The 19,971-nt window shown below is 40.2% G+C and overlaps 1 non-coding gene across 1 annotated transcript; it reads right to left on the minus strand.

Moving 5' to 3' along the window:
* Positions 1–451: 451 nt before the first annotated feature.
* Positions 452–554, minus strand: LOC114514700. The gene has a single exon (XR_003686104.1). It is a non-coding gene; the product is annotated as a small nucleolar RNA U13 (small nucleolar RNA).
* Between the last annotated feature and the right edge of the window lie 19,417 nt (positions 555–19,971).

Here is a 19,971-nt window from a genome sequence, read left to right on the forward strand (position 1 = left end):
ATAGGCAAGGGAGGTAGCAGGCAGTACTGTCCAGATGTGGAACTGAATTTGAAACTAGCTGCTTAGAAGCATGTGATCTTGACCAAATTCCTTAGTCTTGCTGAACTTCGCCATTCTCAGAAATCAAGTGAGAGGATAACATCAATTTCAGGATGGGTATGAGGACATATTGAGACAACAATCATACCATTCCCTGGTACTCAATAATGCTAGCTCCCTTCCCTCTTTCCTTCCTTCTTTTTAAAGTATATTTTATTGATTATGCTATTACAGTTGTCCCATTAAAATAAATGGGACAACTGTCCCCTTTGTTCCTCTCCACCCTGCACTGCCCTTCCCACCGGCATCCCCAGGCCCCTTAGTTCCTGTCCATAGGTCATACATTTCCTATACTATACTCAACTTCCCCCTGTCTATTTTGTACCTACCATTTATGCTTCTTTTTTTTTCATGTCAGACAGGTAATGTGCTGATGTCATACAAGGTTTGTGGGAGGCACATGTCACACAAGAGTGTGAACACCCAATCATCACACCTATGAAGTACAAGAGGATCCCATTTATGCTTCTTATTCCCTGAACATTTCCCCCCATTCTTCTCCTGCCCCCTCCACACTGATAACCCTCCATTTGTTCTCCATTTCTGTGATTCTGTTCCTGTTCTAGTTGTTTGCTTAATTTGTTTTCCTTTTTGTTTTTGGGTTCAGTTGTTGATAGTTGTGAGTTTGTTGTCATATTACTGTTCATATTTTTTCTTCTTTTTCTTAGATAAGTCCCTTTAACATTTCATATAATAAAGGCGGTGATGATGAGCTCCTTTAACTTGACCTTATATGGGAAGCACTTTATCTGCCCTTCCATTCTAAATGATAGCTTTGCTGGATAGAGTAATCTAGGCTGTATGTCCTTGCCTTTCATGACTTGGAATACTTCTTTCCAGCCCCTTCTTGCCTGCAAGGTCTCTTTTGAGAAATCAGCTGATAATATTATGGGAACTCCTTTGTAGGTGACTGTCTCCTTTTCTCTTGCTGCTTTGAAGATTCGCTCCTTATCTTTAATCTTGGCTAATGTAATTATGATGTGCCTTGGTGTGTGCTTCCTTGGGTCCAACTTCTTTGGGACTCTCTGAGCTTCCTGGACTTCCTGGAAGTCTATTTCCTTTGCCAGATTGGAGAAGTTCTCCTTCATTATTTGGTCAAATAAGTTTTCAATTTCTTGCTCTTCCTCTTCTCCTTCTGGCACCTCTAGGATTTGGATGTTGGAACGTTTAAAGTTGTCTTGAAGGTTCCTGAACCCCTCCTTATTTTTCTGAATTCATATTTCTTCATTCTTTTCTGATTGGGTATTTCTTTCTTCCTTCTGGTCCATTCCATTGATTTGAGTCCCATTTTCCTTCCCATCACTATTGGTTCCCTGTACATTTTCCTTTATTGTACTTTGCATAGCCTTCACATTTTCCTCTATTTTGCAACCATACTCAACCATTTCAGTGGGCATCCTCATTACCAGTGTTTTGAACTCTGCATCTGACAGATTAGCTATCTTTTCATTACTTAGTTCTATTTTGGGAGTTTTGATCTGTTCTTTCATTTGGGCCATATTTCTTTGTCTCAGTGAACCTGTTACATGGTAAGGGGCAGAGCCTTAGGTATTTGCAAGGTGGGGCTACCATGTCACTGCCTTATGGGGGAGGGGTCTGAGAGGGAACAATGCCTCTTGCTCAGCTCTCCTTCAGCTTTCAGTCACTCCCCCCACTAGCCATAAGCAAATCGGGTCTTTCTGGTGCTGATTCCCAAGTGGCTGGTTTTCTGTATGTTCTAGGACCCTGTGGGTCTCTCCAACGAACTGTCCTGTGGGACTGGGAGTTTCTCCCACTGCCATAACTCCCATAGATTTTTATAGTCAGAGGTTTTGAGGTTTTCTTTTCCCACACTGGAACCCTGGGTTTCATAGTCTGTCTCACTCCCCAGTTGTTCCTCCCAGTTTATCCATATGCAAATGTGGGACCATACAGTCTGCCAGCCATTGCCTTGTCACCTCCAGCTGCTTCCTCACCACACATCCTCTCCCTCCCAGCTACCTGTCTCCACTCATCCTACCAGTCTGCACGAATGTTTCTTCTTTAACTACTTGGTTGTCAGACTTCCATACATTTTGATTTTCTGGCAGTTCTGGGTTTTTTTTGTTTGTTTTTAAATTTGTTTTTATCCTTCTTTTGGTTGTGTGAGGAGGCAAAGTGTATCTATTTATGCCTCCTCCTTGGCCAGAAATTCTCTCTTTCCTTCCTAAAGCCTTACCTCAAGGCACTGTCAGCTGGGCTGGTTCATGAAAGAGTGGGTAGCAACTGGATGGGCAAAGAAGAAATGAGAGGGCGTTCTTAATAACAGGAAAAACATGAGCTACTTTTAAAGGAAGTTGAGACACAGTGGAGACAATGTCCCAATCAGCATTGGAGGTGAGTACCATAGATTACCAAGGTACCCTGAAGAAAAGTCATGCATTATTTCTGTCTTTTAGCTTTCTCTCATTCCCTGCCTAACTATAGAAAACATGTTCTTGAGTCCATATAGTAGAAGAAAAATTGCAAAAGGGATAAAGCTTCTCAAGAGAAAATTGAATAGATGTGATAATAACATAAGTTTACCTTAAGCGCATTTTGAAACAGGACAGATTTTAAAATAGTGATAAAAGCACTATCAGTGATTTTTACTCAAATTTTGACTCACCTGGCACTTTTCCAATCTGGATTATTTTCAAGTTTTTTTGGTAAAATGGATCAAAGATTGTGCTCTACAACAGAATCTGCTGTGATCCTGTTCTGTGCTTAGGGTATGACTAAGAAAGCTCTCTCAGAAAGAGAATATTCTCATATAGATACGTCAGCAAAGAGTGTGAGCTGTCCTTCTCCCCTTGCCATCCCTTCTCCCCTTTCTGTTCTGTGCTAAACATCTCGGCACCCCCACAAGTAGCTTGGCCCTTGCTGGTTTCTGCTTGAGTTTAACCAATAGGGTGTGCTATCAGGAGAGAGGAGGATAGGAGAAAAGAGGGGTCAGAGTATTTTTTCCATTTCCTCCCTGCTTGTTTCCACAACTCTGGAGTTATCTGTGTGTCACCATGCCTGCTGCTCCAGCTAAAACCCAGCTCTCCCTGGGCTCCAATATGCTACTGTATGTCCTCCATGCCCCTCCATCCTAAAGGAGCTGGTAACCGATTTCTGCTGGTACAAGTCTCCAGGTTTCTCAACATCTCTTCTTCTTGCCCTTAATCTTGCTTCTCTGCAAAGAGCGCCTTCATTAAATCTCTTTAACTGAACCATCGGATAAACTTTTATTTCCTGCTGGGACAGTGGCTGATATGAAGTTCTAATTGCCCTCCCAGTATATTAGGCTTGTCAGCAGGAGGGATGAAGGCTGTGGAAATTGCCCTCCTATTTCCTTTCACATAGTAACACCTTTGCTTAGTTTTACTACCTTTATTCTATGTGGTCTGTCATTTGGGATAAAAGGGACTTTTTCTCCAAAGGTCGCCTAAAAAAGCAGACTTGTAGTTGAATCCTGTCTCTTGTCGTTTAGAAAACATTAACAGTTTCCCAATTAATAATGATAAAGAGCATCAACATTATTTAAGTACTTATTGTATAACTGGCATTGTTTTAGGAAGTTTGCAGTGTTTCCAGGTAGTCTTCTCAGTCTATCCCAAACAATTTTAGTCTTCATTTTATTGGCCAAGGGCAGTGCAGTGAAATGTCCAGGATCACACATCTCAAGCCAGTAGCTAAGGGGTGTCTGTCTGTCCCCTGGGCCATTATGATCTCCCTGCATCAGCTGTCACCTGACCTAGCACCTCAAGGAACCCATGTGCAGACAACTGTTGTCAGAAACTAGATGACACACCAAGAAATTATGAGGCGCCATGCCACCTTGTTGAACAATGGGCACCATACAACTAAATGAAGCCTTGCGAAAATGTGGGGCTATTTTGTTCTAACTTGCCCTAGGAGAAGGGATGGACACTGAGTTCATATACACCCTTTCTGGGTTTCCAATGGCAGTGACAGTACAGAGGACCTTTTGTTGAGTTTAAGATTTCTCCAGTCTCACTCTGAAGTGTTTGCTTTTAGTCTGTCTAGTGGAGGCTAAGAGGGTACATTTTCATAACTACCCCTGTGATGCTGAGGCAAACAGTCCAGAACCACACAGTGAGAACTGGTGCAAGAGACTTCCAGTAAAACATCTGCCTCCATCACTGTCACGTTCTAGTGCAGGTCCAGTGCTCTGATCCATGGTTTTGGATGAATGAAAAATATGCAAAAGAGAATCAACATCTGAACTCCCTTTTGCTCAAGGGCCTTCATCATGTGTGCTGAAATCTAGTGCTCCTTCTGCGTGGCAGTACTCCTGATTGTTTAAAAAACACCCCATGCATTCTGCCCTTGGGCATGCGGGCTGGCCTGTGGTCAATCCATTGAACACATGGCTGACTTTGAGAGGCACAAGTGGATACTTGGCAAAATGTCATTCTTTTTTTTCATACTAGTAAATCCTTTAACATATGCTTTCAAACTAAAATGCTTACTTCATAACAGTGTCTCATCCATGTACTCACCAATATTTGTTAAGTGTATTTAGTAATTGCCTACTTTGGGCCAGGCACTCCATTGGATATCACGTGAATAAAATAAAACAAAGCCCTTGTGCTTACAGAGCTTACACACCAGAAGCAGAGAGAGCATAGCTGCGTGCTCAGACAAATCAATGTGACGTTACAGCTATGGCGTGCAAAGAAGAGATAATAGTGTCCTGAGAAGGTATGGGGACGCGGGGGCTCATCTAGTGAGCAGAAGGCCCAGAAGGATTTCCCTGAGGCAGAGATGACAAAGTTACTTGAGGCAAAAAGTATGGGAAAGGTGAAAGAAGACAGGTGGAAGAGCGTGGCAGGCAGAGGGGCCAGGAAAAGCAAAGTAAGCTAAGGATGTCTGAGGATGTCTGGATAAAAGAGACAAGCTGGTGAGCTCATGTCGAATTGTTAAACATGTTGCTCAAAAACAAAAACAAAAGCAAAACCCAAGGGCTTTGATCAGAGCTAATGGTGATTATGAAAGGCAGCATACAAGGTGCTTCCATGAAAGACATTGCACCCAGAAAACTGTTACAGTAGGAGTGGGGTCTGTTTGTTGGTTGGATCCTGTGTAACTCCCAATGGTGTCACACAGTGACAGAATGATCATTTTTTTCAAACTGCTAAGCTGAACAAAATATTTAATGCTCCTTTAGACCACCGTGTGATTTTCTTGCTGAATGGCAAAATTGCTTTACTTATTCCAGACAAGGTCATAAATGACAAATAGGTGTAACAAATAGGCAAAAGAGAAACACTAAGTATGATAATACTTCCTTCATTGTTAAAAGACACCAAGGAGCATTTTAAAAATACACAAAAAGGAGTGTTCATATTTTGATTTACAAATTGTCCTTTTCATGTACGTTGATAAAACTATATATAAGTTTACATCACTATTATAACAGGCACATAGGGTAATTGTACAATTCTATGATAAAATATGTATCTGTATTGTTTATACACAAATATACTTTGTTTTGAATGAAGAACAATCTAATATTGGCATCTATTAGCTGAAACTCCTTTAACTTGTAGAAAGTTGACAATGTTTTTATATTCAAAAATTTCTGTTGAAAGTATAAATTTTTGAAAGCATACAGAAACATTTCTGTAGATATTTCAAGGTAAAATACTGCAAAAAGACTCAGATTCCACAAGCCCTACTTTCACAATAATCCATCATCACTGAAAGTCTTATAGGTACTAAATGGAATATAATCATTTTAGCAGCGCTTTGCTTAGCTTCTGCTCAAGCCAAATGTCTTTGGCTAAATCCTAGATGCAATAAGCAACTCTCATTAAACCTTAAAGCTTGTAACATTTGGCACAGTGGAATAAAGGACCCTTTTAATTGCCTTTCCAGTTTGCAAAGTATTTTAAATGCATTGCTTTATGAACTAGTTATTAAAAGCTCTGAATTTTCTTGCAGTGCCTATGATTTTGAGACGTTCATTCATTTACATTGATAGTATGTCATGCACTACATTTTCAGCTGTGTGTTGGAACCCATTTCATCATACATGCATATGCAAGGTGTCGAGAAGGATCCAGAATGAGATAGATGGAGAGCCTGTTTCTCCAGTCAGACAGGCTATAAATTGCAGCCAGTTAAAAGTCTGTCATGCTCCAGGGTAAGCTTTGAGTTATTTTTATCATTATTTATTTATTATTTTTCATTTTTCAAATAAACCTGTTACTTGAAAAAGTCTCAAAGCTACTTACAACTTTTTTGCATAGAAACAACTTGATTACAAATTAATTTAATTGATAAGTTTTTTCATTATGAGACGAGGTTCACCGGAAAGACAATTTGTATGCAAGAGTCTGCTGTGTGCTCGTCCTTTGGGTTTGGCCTGACTGACATCTCTACACAGCGGGTGGGTCTCTTGGCTCATCCACCCACCAGCAGCCTGCAAGTCTTGCTCCTCCTCAGTTCATCTTAACTCTGACAGTTTGTCTGTTTGTTACCTAAAACTCTAAAACACAGAAGGATACTGAATTACCATGCTTGGGCTACCATAAGGAAGTATACAAACTGAGTGGCTTAGACAACAGAAATGTATTTGTCCCAGGTCTGGAGGCTGGAAGTCCAAGATCAAGGTGTCAGCAGGGTTGGCTCCTTCTGAGGCTGGGAGGGAGATCCTGTTCCTCTCCTAGCTTCTGGTGGTTTGCTGGCCATCTTTGGCATTTCTTGGCTTGCAAAGCATCATTCCTATTTCTGTCTTCATCTTCACATGGCACTCAATTTGTGTGTATACCTTTGTCCAAATTTCTTGTTCACATGAAGGACACCAATCATATTGGGTTAGGGACCACCCTACACCAGCACAGCCTCATTTTAACCAAACTAATTGCATCTCAAACTACCCTATCCCCAAATAAGATTATATTCTGTGGCACTAGGGCCTTAAATATGTGAATTTTTGAGGTGACAAAATCCAACTAATAACATGTAAATTGTAGCTTAATATGTATTAAAAGTACTGAAATAATACCTACTAAGCAATTAACCATGGTTACCTCTGGGGAAGACAGTTAGATAGACCAGGATGGGGATGGAAGTCAAAGAGGATTTAGTTTCACCTGTAATATCTTCCTTGTTTTACAAGAAGTGTATTGCCCACGTAAGTAAAAAATAATATAAATAAATTAAGGTTTGTAGTGATTCCTAGTGGAAATATTGTCAGCTGCCAAGGTATGTTTTGGAAATCTGTGAAGGGTTCTGTTGGCTGTTGCAACTGCTGGGGGCAATTCTGGCAGTTAGTGCGTGGAGACTTGGGGGTGCCAGGCATCTTGCAATGCTAGGGATCGTCTCCCACAGTGAAGACTTGCCTGCATCCCACACCATCTTCCAATGCCCTGCTAAGCATTTACATATAAAAGTCAGAGGACTTTTTGACATGATTTTAATATGTAGTGATTTTTTCAGGAATTCAACCTCTGCACCTATGGGGAGGATTGTACTTTGTTTGGGTCAGAACGTTACCATAAGTTTTCACCTTATTGGAAACTTATGTCATCAACATTGATATCACTCTCAATATTTAAGTCACTGCTAGAACATGCCCATAATGGGCTGCAGTGGCAGCTGTCACATTCATGATGATTCTTTTCACAGGTGCCCACTTAATTCTGTTTTCCAATGTGGGTATGCCGAGCCTTCATGTAGTGAAGTATGTATTATACTAGTATAAACTTCTTTAATTCCATTTTTCCTTTACACATGTTCAGGTAAATAATGTTATTTATGAATTTTGTTTCAGAGTAGTAAAGGGGGTATAACCAAATATTTTCATGAAATGGGATCATTTGGTCTATGAGTGCTGAGCACTGCCAGGCTTCTCTGATAATCTGAAGCAGAAACACTGAGCATCTAAAGTGAAGCTTTGGAAAGGGAGGAGAAGAAGTGTATGCAGGAGATATTTTGAAAGCAAAAATCAGAAGACATAACTGTATCATATCTTAGATCGGAATAGCTGGAACTGTCAAAAATGCCTCTGGATGATTAGCTTGGGCTAATGGGTAACTGAAAAGTGTAAATGTGAGGAGGAGATGCTGGATTCAATGTAGGACATTTCACCCCAAGTCACCAAAGGGGGCAAGAGGGAGGTGTCCACAGTCATTAAATGGTAAATGTATGAGTTTAGTGACTAAGAGAGCCTGAGCTGGCAGTGACCATATCACCATGATTGCTAGAACCCTAGAAATGGAGAATGTATAGAATAAAAAGGAGAAAAGTCTATATATAGCAAGCCTGATGAGAGTTCTGAGGACACACATGACTAAGGAAGGTCGAGAACAAGACTTGTCATTCCTCAACCTTATCTCCCTGCTAAGCTTGAAGCTTCTCAACATAAAAAGCAAAAGTGAACAATACACAAACCCTGTGATATTGATGTGTGTGTGTGTGTGTGTGTATCACTTTAGTATTCCTCACAATGCCTAGCATAGCACTAGATACCCTATAAGCATGTAACACCACCTGTCAACTGGTTTTCCGTAGCCTTTTCCCCCGTGGAACATTCAGGAATGGAGAAGAACATGATGCTCATGATTGGGCTTCACCAAGCACAGATGGGCATAATGATCTGTGGAAAGATTTCTCCCAAAGCTCATTGACTATCTCAAGGCTCAGGATTCTCTGACAGGCAGAGAGGAGACCATCTTTAGCTGAGTCTGGCCACAGCTGTGCTAAGGGGCAGCTATCACACTCAGAAACCACATTTGCCCAAGAACTGGTGACTTCACCTGTGAGATAGGCCATTTCCCCACACCCCAATATTGGACAAAACCGTAACTAAATTTAACATCAGAGGGAGTGTTATTCGCAAAAATGCCTCATCCAGCCCAAAATCAGAAAAAATTGTGCCACAATCATCCAAAGCCCATGTTCTACATTTGGGCACACACTCTTCTGACAATGACATGGTGACCTTGGGGGCACTCCCTCTGGCTCCCTTTCATGTTCCACGTGCCTGCCAGGATATGCAATATGGAATAGGAGATCTGTCACTAAGGGCACATACCTGTGGTCACATAAACACATAAACACTTTCACTAGCAGCCACGTTCTCGAGCTCTGGCCACGAGAGGCAGCCGACAGCCAGACAGGAGAGACTCTGCTGAATGCTGGCTGCTGCACGGCATCCACCGTCCACTCTGGCCGGAAATGGGTTCCAGATGTGTCCTCAGCTGAGATGCTCATGGAGTCAGACTGTCAGAAATGGGCCTACTGTCCTGAGTCTCCAGTCTTTATCAATCTCTCTGAGCAATGCTGAGAAAAGGTGGGGAAGGAAGGTGGGAAAAATGTAAGACTACTCTGCATTGCAAGACAGAAAGGTGACAATGTGTTTTGAGTTTTCAGGTCCTGTTTTTTTGTTTGTTTGTTTGTTGTTTGGAGATAACGCTGTGTGTGTATGTGTATGCAGAAATACAAGGGGGAGGGGAGCAAAGGAACTGGGGGAAAGGAAGAGGAGATCCTATTTCAGTTACAAAAAGGTTTTGTGCATTTTAGTCAAACTAAAATAATATCATAATCCCATGTCAACCTAGGAGATTCAAAAACATAAAGGAAAGATCAAAACTTTGTCTTTGTTTCATCTTTGCTATATGGAGATACTTCAGAACTGTGGAAACAGAGCTCCTAACTTAAGTTTGTTGAGTAATCCTTTTCCTGTTACACATGTTAAAACCGTTTTCTCCTAGTTTAATGACAGTTATTTGACTTTGTCTCTGGGGTCTTTGATGAATAAAAATTTTCCTTTCTCTTTCTTCTTTATTCTTTATACATATATGCAAATGCATCAATTCGTTTGTATAATTAGTATCCTACACATGGTTCTTTAGTGCAATCTCTTTTGTTCTTACTTTCACTTGTCTCATCCCCTCTGTCTACTCCAGTCTTAGCTCCTTTTGGTCTCCTGCCCTGCACCCCTTTCATTCAGCTATATGGGAAGCAATAAAGAAAGACATGAGATTAAAAAATAAAAATGGGGAAAACTATAACAGGCAAGTACTACAAACTAAAAGAAAGTTGTTAAACAAAAAGGATTATTAGGAATAAAGAGAGTTACCACATAACTGATCCAATTCACCGAGAAAGTGAATTGAATCTAAACTTGTATGCACCCAACAACAGAGACTTACAATGCACAGAGCAAAATTCTATTTAATTAAAACAAAAATTGCTTTCTCTGGAATTGTCTTTTCCTCTTTTTCTGGTAGCATGGAGTTGATTGTCACAGCAAATGAAAATAAGATTTAAAAATACGTGGGAAGAAAAGCAAGTTGCTAAAATGTATTTTATTAATAGAGTAAAATCATATCCGTTTCTCTTATAAGACAATACCAATCAAAGGGATCAGAAGAGATCATTTTGTTTATGGAAGAGTAAAGGAACTCAAGGTAGATTTAGAGAAAAGACACTTGAAGTAAATGAGAAACCAAACTTTCAAGGAAAATTCCTGAAAGGAAATTTTTTAGGTTTGGCAGTTTGTGTGTGTTTTGCATTTTAATTACAAAGTTCAGTGTTTCAACACTTGGTTAGGGAATCATTTATAATTGGGACCTCCTGACCACAGTCAGCAAACCTTCCTTCACCTCCAGGAGGTTTGGGAAATCAAAACAGAGCCTATCTGCCAGAGAGCTGTGGTCCTCATCAAATAGAGCAGCCCACAATTGGCACAGCGGCACACTTCTGCTTAAGAGATGGCCTCAGCTACCAGATGCTGAGACTAAAATATCTCTCAGGCTGGTTGGAAAGTGGGTAAATTCATAGTACAGAAACTGGCCTGTGTGAAAATCCCCCACTTGGAGTCAATCTGCATGTGGCTTGTGGAAAGAAGAGACATTTAATTTCTATTTCTTTCCATTCCATGTTATAAGCACAAAATTTGCTGTTGAACATTCAGTGAGTGGCTCTAGTACCTTTCACATTCTGAAATGTTGGGGGAAAGGTGTATACACTCTTAAAAATGGCTCTGCACAAAGATTTCTCCAAGGGGAAAAGGATCCATGCACCTGAAATTAGAAGAATCATGAGGAGTTTATTCGCAAATACTTTTACCAAAAAACATTAGTCATGTAAAAAGGTACAGTTTTCTAAATAAAATAGCTTTACTATTAACACCTCCATCCCAGAAAATGAAGGTGCTGGTAACTCCTTATTGGATTGTTTCTCACACTACCATTATCAAAGTTTCATAAACCTGAAATATATGACAAATATATGAAATGTCAATGAAAACTGAAAAAAGGAAGGAAAAGATATGTTTACAAAAATCACCAGGCCAGAATTTGAAGGATTTAATCCTAAAGGGCTTTTAGATAACCTTAGGAAGTTATAGTCACAAAAAATGGTTAGACATAGTCCTACGGATTTTTATTAAGGGTCATCTTTCCAGAGCATTCTAGAAAGTTTCTTTCAACACTTCAAAATCAAGATAAAACAAAGCTCATCCTCATAAAACCTCCTGATTTTTTATTTCTGTTAAATAAACTCCACAGAAATGTATGGCAGGCATGCCTCCCTGCCCTCACCGACATGCCCAGTTGGTTATCAAGGCTGACCATCTACCCCCAGAGGTCACTCACAGTTGTTCCCAACTTCTAGTCAGATCCTGGAGGTCTCACCTGGACTATTGCAATTGCATTAGCATTGGTGTTCTCCAACCCCCCTCTCTTGGATCCCTTCTATGTGCTCTTTTCAGAACAATCCTCCTAAGAAACATGTCACATATGGCCATCCAACAAAATAACTTAAGTAGTTGTCAATTTCTAATCATTTTCAGTGACTATTTAAGCCCTGTCTACATTTCTTCTAAACTAATGCCCTGCTAAGTTCCCACTTCCCTTATAGTACTAAATGGCCCCGACCAATGGCTGCCCATTAACCATCCTACTACTTCTTGCCTCAATGTCTTGTTCAAATTATTCCCTCTGACTAAAATGCTATTCTCTCAGCTTCACCCAACAAAGTATGAATTTTTGTCAAAGCTAATGTCAAATTCTCCATCCACATGAATACTCTTCCTGAATCTCTGCTCTGAACATCACACACCTCTGTGTCTCTCTCAATGTGCTTTGTCAAATTCTATCTTCATTGGTAATACCAAACCATGGGGCAGCATGTATACCATCATTCTCCCTTCCTATGTCCAAAGAACACATCATTAATCAACCTTGACACTCTTACTAAACCAAGACAAGGTCTCAGAATCCATCTCAGCACCATGCTTCAGTCAGCTTCTGTCAATCATTAGAGTTGAAACATAAAAGCAAGACCTCGATCATAGTAAATACTCAATAAATGGTAGCTATTATTATTCCCTAGCATAATACTCATCACGTAAAAGAATGTTGAAGATAAGATTATTAGTTAAACTGCTTCTAAACTATTCTTTAACATTTCTTCACTTTGTACTAAATGAGGAAGGCAGGAAACTTACACTCCTTACAAGCCAGAGTCTTTCTGTCATGCTGAAGAAAACCATGTTGTTTCCCCCAAGTGAACTGTCCTAATTCCTTTCTCTTCGTGCACATGCTGATTTGCAATAAGTGCTATCAATTCTCCAATCAGAATGAGTTGCAGTTTCACCAACCCCCGAGAACTTTGAGGAAATTGTGTCACCACTGAATCTCCAGGATGGGGGATGCTGCTGCAGCTTGCTGTAACAGCTGCATTCCCATGGAAAAGCTGGGTCCTGTTTGAAGTGCTGTTCATGTGCACAGTTTGACTGTCTGGGTGTTTCCCCAAGAGAACAGGTGAGGGGGAATTAGGCACATGGGAGCACATGAGGAAACATCTGTTCTCAGATGTCACCAGTTGACTCAGGGTGCTTGCATGTTTACTCTTCCAAAAGCTGAAGTGCTTCAGTGATTGGTGTTCACAGGCTGTTTCTTGTCACTATACTAACAATGATAATGACAACAATGGCTATAATGCTGCTGGTGATGATAATGATGGTACCTCGCATGTGCACAATCCTCTACAATTTTCAAATGGAGGAATGGCTGGCAATCAAATATAAACAGGGAGGAGGAGGGTAAGGCACGGATACTTAAATTAAAAATTATGGCCCTGATCCATATGACTCAGTTGAGTGGGCATTGTCCTGCAAAGGGAAAGGTCACTGGTTCAACTCCTGGTCAGGGCACATGCCTGGGCTGCAGGTTGGGTCCCCCGATCAGGGCACATACAAGAGCCAACTGATTGGCATTTCTCTCTCACATCATTATTTCTCTCCTTCTCTTCCCCCCCTTCTCTCTCTCTCTGAAAGTAAATAAATAAAACCTTCAACAAAATCAAAAATTATAAAACTTCAGATGGAAGGAAGATTCTAAGCCCTATTGGAAGATTGGCTCCAGGAGCCATACACCACTCCTTAAGGGCCTCATTCTGAGTTGGATGGTGAGTCTCAGAAGGGAACGGAGGTGCAAACCATGTCCAGACCCTCCACCAGTATGGGAGATTCTACATTCAGTGCCAAAAACTCTAGTCTCAATGTTAGACCTTTATAACATTATTTCTCCTTCCCCACGACCCCTTCAGGGACTGGGATTGTTTGCCTACCCACAAGATCCCTTAGATCACTCATTCCCCTGCAGCAATTAACTCCAGCTTTGTTCATATGTGTGTTGTTTTACTGGACTGTTTCTTTGGGGAAGGGCATCCAGCTTTCATAGTGATGACAGAATAATCTACTGTGGTGTCTTTTCGCCCTCTTGGGGCATCAGTCACTGGGGTGGAGTAGAAGACCACCATCAGTGCCATGTTTGCTCCTCGCCTCTAACCATGTGGATTTTATCATGAGTGGAAGCAATGAAGATGATCATGTCCCAGTGGTTGGGCTGAACATGCCTTTGCTGTTCTCACTGATTTGTAACTTCAGATACCGATTTCCTGTAACTTCTGATCTTCAGCCCAGAAATCTAATCCTGTAAGATGCTGACTAGTGTATTTCTATCCCTGAAATGTATACAATTCCTTCATAATGGAGGAAAATGCTATAGAAATTCTTATTTCAAACTTTATCTAGTATAAACTAGGTGTCCAAATAAACAAAAATAAGGTCTGGTAAACTTTTATTCAGTTATCTAAAACCCTGGACCATCTAGGAGATACAATTGTCTGTATGGGACCTTTATTTTGAAATAGCTAATTTTAAAAATCACACCAACATGAGTAATTTATGATTCCATGTGACACATGTTATCAGTATCAGAGGCCTGGCTACAAAATGACCAGCAGGTGTTGCCATGAAAGCATAGGCAGTTCAGTTAAAAAGAGAGATACCAATAAAGCAAACAAAAATCAACCAAATAGACTCTGTAAAGGAACTAGGTCATAATGTGAAGATCTCGTAATTTCCACAGAAAACAAGATCTTTATTATGTAGTCAGAGACCCTTAAAGCAGAAAGAGAATTCCAAACAAGGAAGATGAAGCAAGGGCAAGGGGGTGACATGCAGAGTCCCTTTAAGAGAACCATCTCATCCACTTCAGTACTGCAGGTGCTGTCATAGCAAAAGCTCACAGGACACTTTTGTCCTATCCCTGCCAGCAGCTAACAAGGATATCCCCCCAAATAAAACCTATATATCTATATATATTTATATCCATATATATATAAATGAAAAAATTTTATTTGCTATTTTTAAAAGAAAAGAGCATGTGCAAATTGCAAATTTATTTTCAAACTATCTAAACTGGTTAGAAAAAGTTACCCATTGGGCTTTTTTAAAAAACATATTTTATTGATTATGCTATTACAGTTGTCCCATTTCCCCCCTTCACTTCCCTCCACTCTGCACATCCTCTTCCACCCACATTCTCCCTCTTTAGTTCATGTCCATGTGTCATAAGTTCTTGGCTTCTACATTTCCCACACTATTCTTACCCTCCCCCTATTTTCTATCTACCATCTATGCTACTTATTCTCTGTACATTTTCCCCCTTTCTCCTCCTCCCACTTCCTTGTTCCTAACCCTCCATGTGCTCTCCATTTCTGTGGTTCTGTTCCTGTTCTAGTTGCTTGCTTAGTTTCTTTTGGTTTTGTTTCGGGTGTGGTTGTTAATAATTGTGAGTTTGCTGTTATTTTACTGTACATGATTTTTGTCTTCTTTTTCCTAGATAAGCCCCTTTAACATTTCCTAAAATAAGGGCTTAGTGATGATGAACTCCTTAAACTTGACCTTCTCTGAGAAGCACTTTATCTATCCTTCCATTCTAAGTGAAAGCTTTGCTGGATAGAGCAATCTTGGATGTAGGTCCTTGCCTTTTATGACTTGTAATATTTCTTTCCAGCCCCTTCTTGCCTATAAGGTCTCTTTTGAGAAAACAGCGGACAGTCTTATGGGCACTCCTTTGTAGGTAACTCTCTCATTTTGTCTTGCTGCTTTTAAAATTCTCTCCTTATCGCCTTGGCTGGCATAGCTCAGTGGATTGAGCTCGGGCTGCAAACCAAAGCATCGCAGGTTCGATTCCCAGTCAGGGCACATGCCTGGGTTGCAAGCCATGGTTCCCAGCAACCGCACATTGATGTTCCTCTCTCTCTTTCTCTTTTTCCCTCCCTTCCTTCTCTAAAAATAAATAAATAAAATATTTAAAAAAAAAAAAACAAGAAATTTGCTTTAAAAAGATTCTCTCCTTATCTTTAATCTTGGGTAATGTAATTATGATGTGCCTTGGTGTGTTCCTCCTTGGGTTCAACTTCTTTGGGACTCTCTGATCTTCCTGGACTTCCTGGAAGTCTATTTCCTTTGCCAGAATGGGGAAGTTCTCCTTTATTTGTTCAAATAACTTTTCCACTTGTTGCTCTTCCTCTTTTCCCTCTGGTACCCCTATAATTCAGATGTTGGAACATTTACAGCTATCCTGGAGGTTCCTAAGGCTCTCCTCATTTTTTTGAATTCTTATTTCTTCATTCTTTTCTGATTGGGTATTTCTTTCTTCTTTCTGGTCCACTCCATTGATTTGAGTCCCAGTTTCCTTCCTATCACTATTGGTTCCCTGTACTTTCCTTTATTTCCCTTAGTGTAGCCTTCATTTTTTCATCTAATTTGCAACCAAATTCAACCCATTCTGTGAGCATCCTGATTACCAGTGTTTTGAACAGTGCATCTGATAGGTTGGCTATCTCTTCATCACTTAGTTGTATTTTTTCTGGAGCTTTAATCTATTCTTTCCTTTGGGCCGTTTTTTTGGCCTTGACGTGTCTGTTACATAGTGAGGGGTGTAGCTTTAGGTGTTTGCCAGGGCAGGGCAACCCAGCTGCTTGGTTATGGTGCTGTATGTGGGGCAGGGGTTCAAGAGGGAAAAATGGTGCTTGCTCTGCTCTTTGCTGAATTTCAATCATTTCCCCCACTTCCTGCAAACAAATTGGACCCTTCTGGTGCTGATTCCTGGGTGGGTGGGTTTGTGTTTGTCCTGGTACTCTGTGGGTCTCTCCAACGAACTCTCCTCTGAGGGTGGGAGTCTTTCCCAGTAACTTAACCCCCACAGGTGTTTTCAATTGGTGTTTTGAGGCTTTATTTCCCCACCTGGGATCCTGGGTTGCATGGTCTGTCTTGCTCCCCAGTTTGCCTGGTTTATCTGCACATGAATGAGGGGCCGGATACACTGAGCCCCTCTACAATCCATCACTTCGCTGGGTCCGCCAGCCACGGCCCTGTGGGCCCAGGGTCCACCAGCTGCTCTGCTGTGAGCTCTCTCTGTCCCAGCTCTCCAACTCCACCCCAACTACCGGTCTGGATGAATGTGTCTACTTTAACTCCTTGGTTGTCGAACTTCCATACAATTCAGTTTTCTGTCAGTACTCGGTTTTTTTGTTTGTTTGTTTTTAAATTGTTGTTGTCCTTATTTGGTTGTGTGAGGAGGCACTTGTGTCTCCCTACCTATGCCTCCATCTTGGCCAGAAGTCCCCCTATTCGGCTTTTTAATCTAATGTGTTTTCCCATTTTCTGGTAAACCTCAATGCTTTAAATTACTATAAAATAACAAAGACAATATATTTTTGTATCATACTTTATGTTAAATATAATAGTTCCTGAGACTGATAGTCTCTTAAAATAAAGCACACCCTACCATTTTCTTTTTTAATTGTTTTAATAATGCTTATTTTTTAATTACAGTTGACATACTATATTGTATTAGTTTCAGGTGTACAACACAGTGATTAGGCATTATACAACCTACTAATTGATCATGCTAAATCTAGCACCCATGGGATATGATACATAGCTATTATAATGTTATTGACTATATTCCCTGTGCTGTACTTTACATCGCCATAACTATTCTGTAAGTACCAATTTGTACTTCTTAATCCCTTCACCTTTTCCACCCATTCCCCTAACCCTCCTCACATCTGGCAATAGTCAAAATGTTCTCTGTATGTATGAGTCTGTTTCTGTTCTGTTTGATTATTTCTTTTGTATTTTAGATTCAACTGTTGATAGGTATGTATTTACCACCATTTTATTATTCATATTTTTCATCTTTCTTCTTCTTCTTCTTCTTAAAGAAGCCCTTCAACATTTCATGTAATGCTGATTTGGTGGTGATGAACTCCTTCAGCTTTTTCTTGTTTGGGGAGCTATTAATGTGTCCTTTAATTTTAAATAATAGCTTTGCTTGGTAAATTAATCATGGTTGTAAATCCTTGCTTTCAATCACATTGAATAGTTCTTGCCAATCCTTTCTGGCCTGCAAAGTCTTTGTTGAAAAATCAGCTGACACCAACATAAGTAATTTATGAGTTATGGGAGCCCCCTTGTAGGTCATTAATTGCTTTTCTCTTACTGCTTTAAGATCCTGTCTTTGTCTTTAAACTTTGGTGTTTTAATTATGATGTGTGTTGGTGTGGACCTCTTTGGGTTCATCTTGTTTGCTACTCTCTGTGCTTTCTGGGCTTGTATGTCTATTTCCTTCACCAGGTTAGGAAAGTTTTCCATTATTGTTTTTCCAAATAGGTTTTCAATCCTTGCTCTCTCTCTTCTTCTGGCATCCCCATGATGCAAATTCTTATATGCTTGAAGTTGTACAGAGGCTCCTTATACTATCCTCATCTTCTTTAATTCTCTTTTCACTTTGCTCTTCCAATTGGGTGTTTTTGGCTTCCATCTTCCAAATCAGTGGTTTGACCCTCTGCTTCATCTGTTAAGCAATTTTCAACCAGTATGCTGCAAGAGGCACACTGGTGCGCTGCAAAAACTTTTAAAAGATGCAATCCCTGACCTTGTAGCAAGAGCACTGACCTCTTTTCCCTTAGATTTTCAAATAAAAAAAATGACAATAGCCAACACAACAATAGCCATCCAGTGTAAATGCCCTTTCTTGAACCATAAATATATAGGCCATGTAATAGAGTTACACCTTATTGGTCACATTGCATAATAAGGTTGCCTCTGATTGGTTAATTCTTGGTACCAGAAATCCTTATATACAAGTATAGGCACCTGATTTTTTTAAGTAATATTTTGTTGATTATGCTATTACAGCTATTATGCTAGTATGCTTGTCCCATTCTTTTTCTCCACTTTATTCCCCTCTGCCCTGCACTTCCCCCCACCAATATGCCTCCCCCTCTTTGTTCATGCCTGTGGGTCCCACATATAAGTTCTTGGCTTCTCTATTTCCTATATTATTCTTAATCTCCTTCTGTCTATTTTCTACCTACCATTTATGTTTCTTATTTCCTGTACATTTTCCCCTAGTCTCCTCTCTCCCCTTCCCCAATGATAACCCTCCATGTGATCTCCATTTCTGTGATTCTATTCCTGTTCTAGGTGTTTGCTTAGTTTGTTTTTTTTTTTAGTTCAGTTGTTGATAGCTGTGAGTTTGTTGTTATCTTACTGTTCATACTTTTTATCTTCTTCTTTTTCTTAGATAAGTCCCTTTAACATTTCATATAATAAGGGCTTGGTGATGATGAACTCCTTTAACTTGACCTTATCTCGGAATCAATTTATCTGCCCTTCCATTCTAAATGATAGCTTTGCTGGATAAAGTAATCTTGGATGTATGTCCTTGCCTTTCATGACTTGGAATACTTCTTTCCAGCCCCTTCTTACCTATAAGTTTTATTTTGAGCAATCATCTGGTGGTCTTACGGGAACTCTTTGTAGGTGACTGTCTCCTTTCTTCTTGCTGCTTTGAAGAGTCTCTCCTTGTCTTTAATCTTAGGTAATCTAATTATGATGTGCCTTGGTATGTACTTCCTTGGGTCCACCTTCTTTGGGACTCTCTGAGCTTCCTGTAGTTCCTGGAAGTCTATTTCCTTTGCCAGATTGGAGAAGTTCTCCTTCATTATTTGGTCAAATAAGTTTTCAACTTCTTGCTCTTCCTCTTCTCCTTCTGGCACCCCTGTGATTCAGATGTTGAAAGGTTTAAAGTTGTCCTGGAGGTTCCTGAGCCTCTTCTTATTTTTTTGAATCTTGTTTCTTCATTCTGTTCTGAATGAATTTTTATTTCTTCCTTCTGTTCCAAATCATTGATTTTGAGTCCAGTTTCCTTCTTCACTGTTGGTTCCCTGTATATTTTCCTTTATTTCACTTTGCACAGCCTTCACATTTTCCTCTATTTTGTGACCATACTCAACCCATTTTGTAAGCATCCTCATTACCAGTGTTTTGAACTCTGCATCTGACAGTTTGGCTAGCTCTTCATTGCTTTGTTCTATTTTTGGAGTTTTAATCTGTTCTTTCTTTTGGGCCATATTTCTTTGTCTTGGCACACCTGTTATATTGTAAGGGGTGGAATCTAATATTTGCCAGAGCAGGGCAACCCACATCACTGCACTATGGTGCTGTATGTGGGGGTGGGGTTAGAGAGGGAACAGTGCCACTTGCTCAGT

Source organism: Phyllostomus discolor, chromosome 3 (genome assembly GCF_004126475.2).
Source record: "Phyllostomus discolor isolate MPI-MPIP mPhyDis1 chromosome 3, mPhyDis1.pri.v3, whole genome shotgun sequence".
In the NCBI taxonomy this organism is placed as follows: Eukaryota; Metazoa; Chordata; class Mammalia; order Chiroptera; family Phyllostomidae; genus Phyllostomus; species Phyllostomus discolor.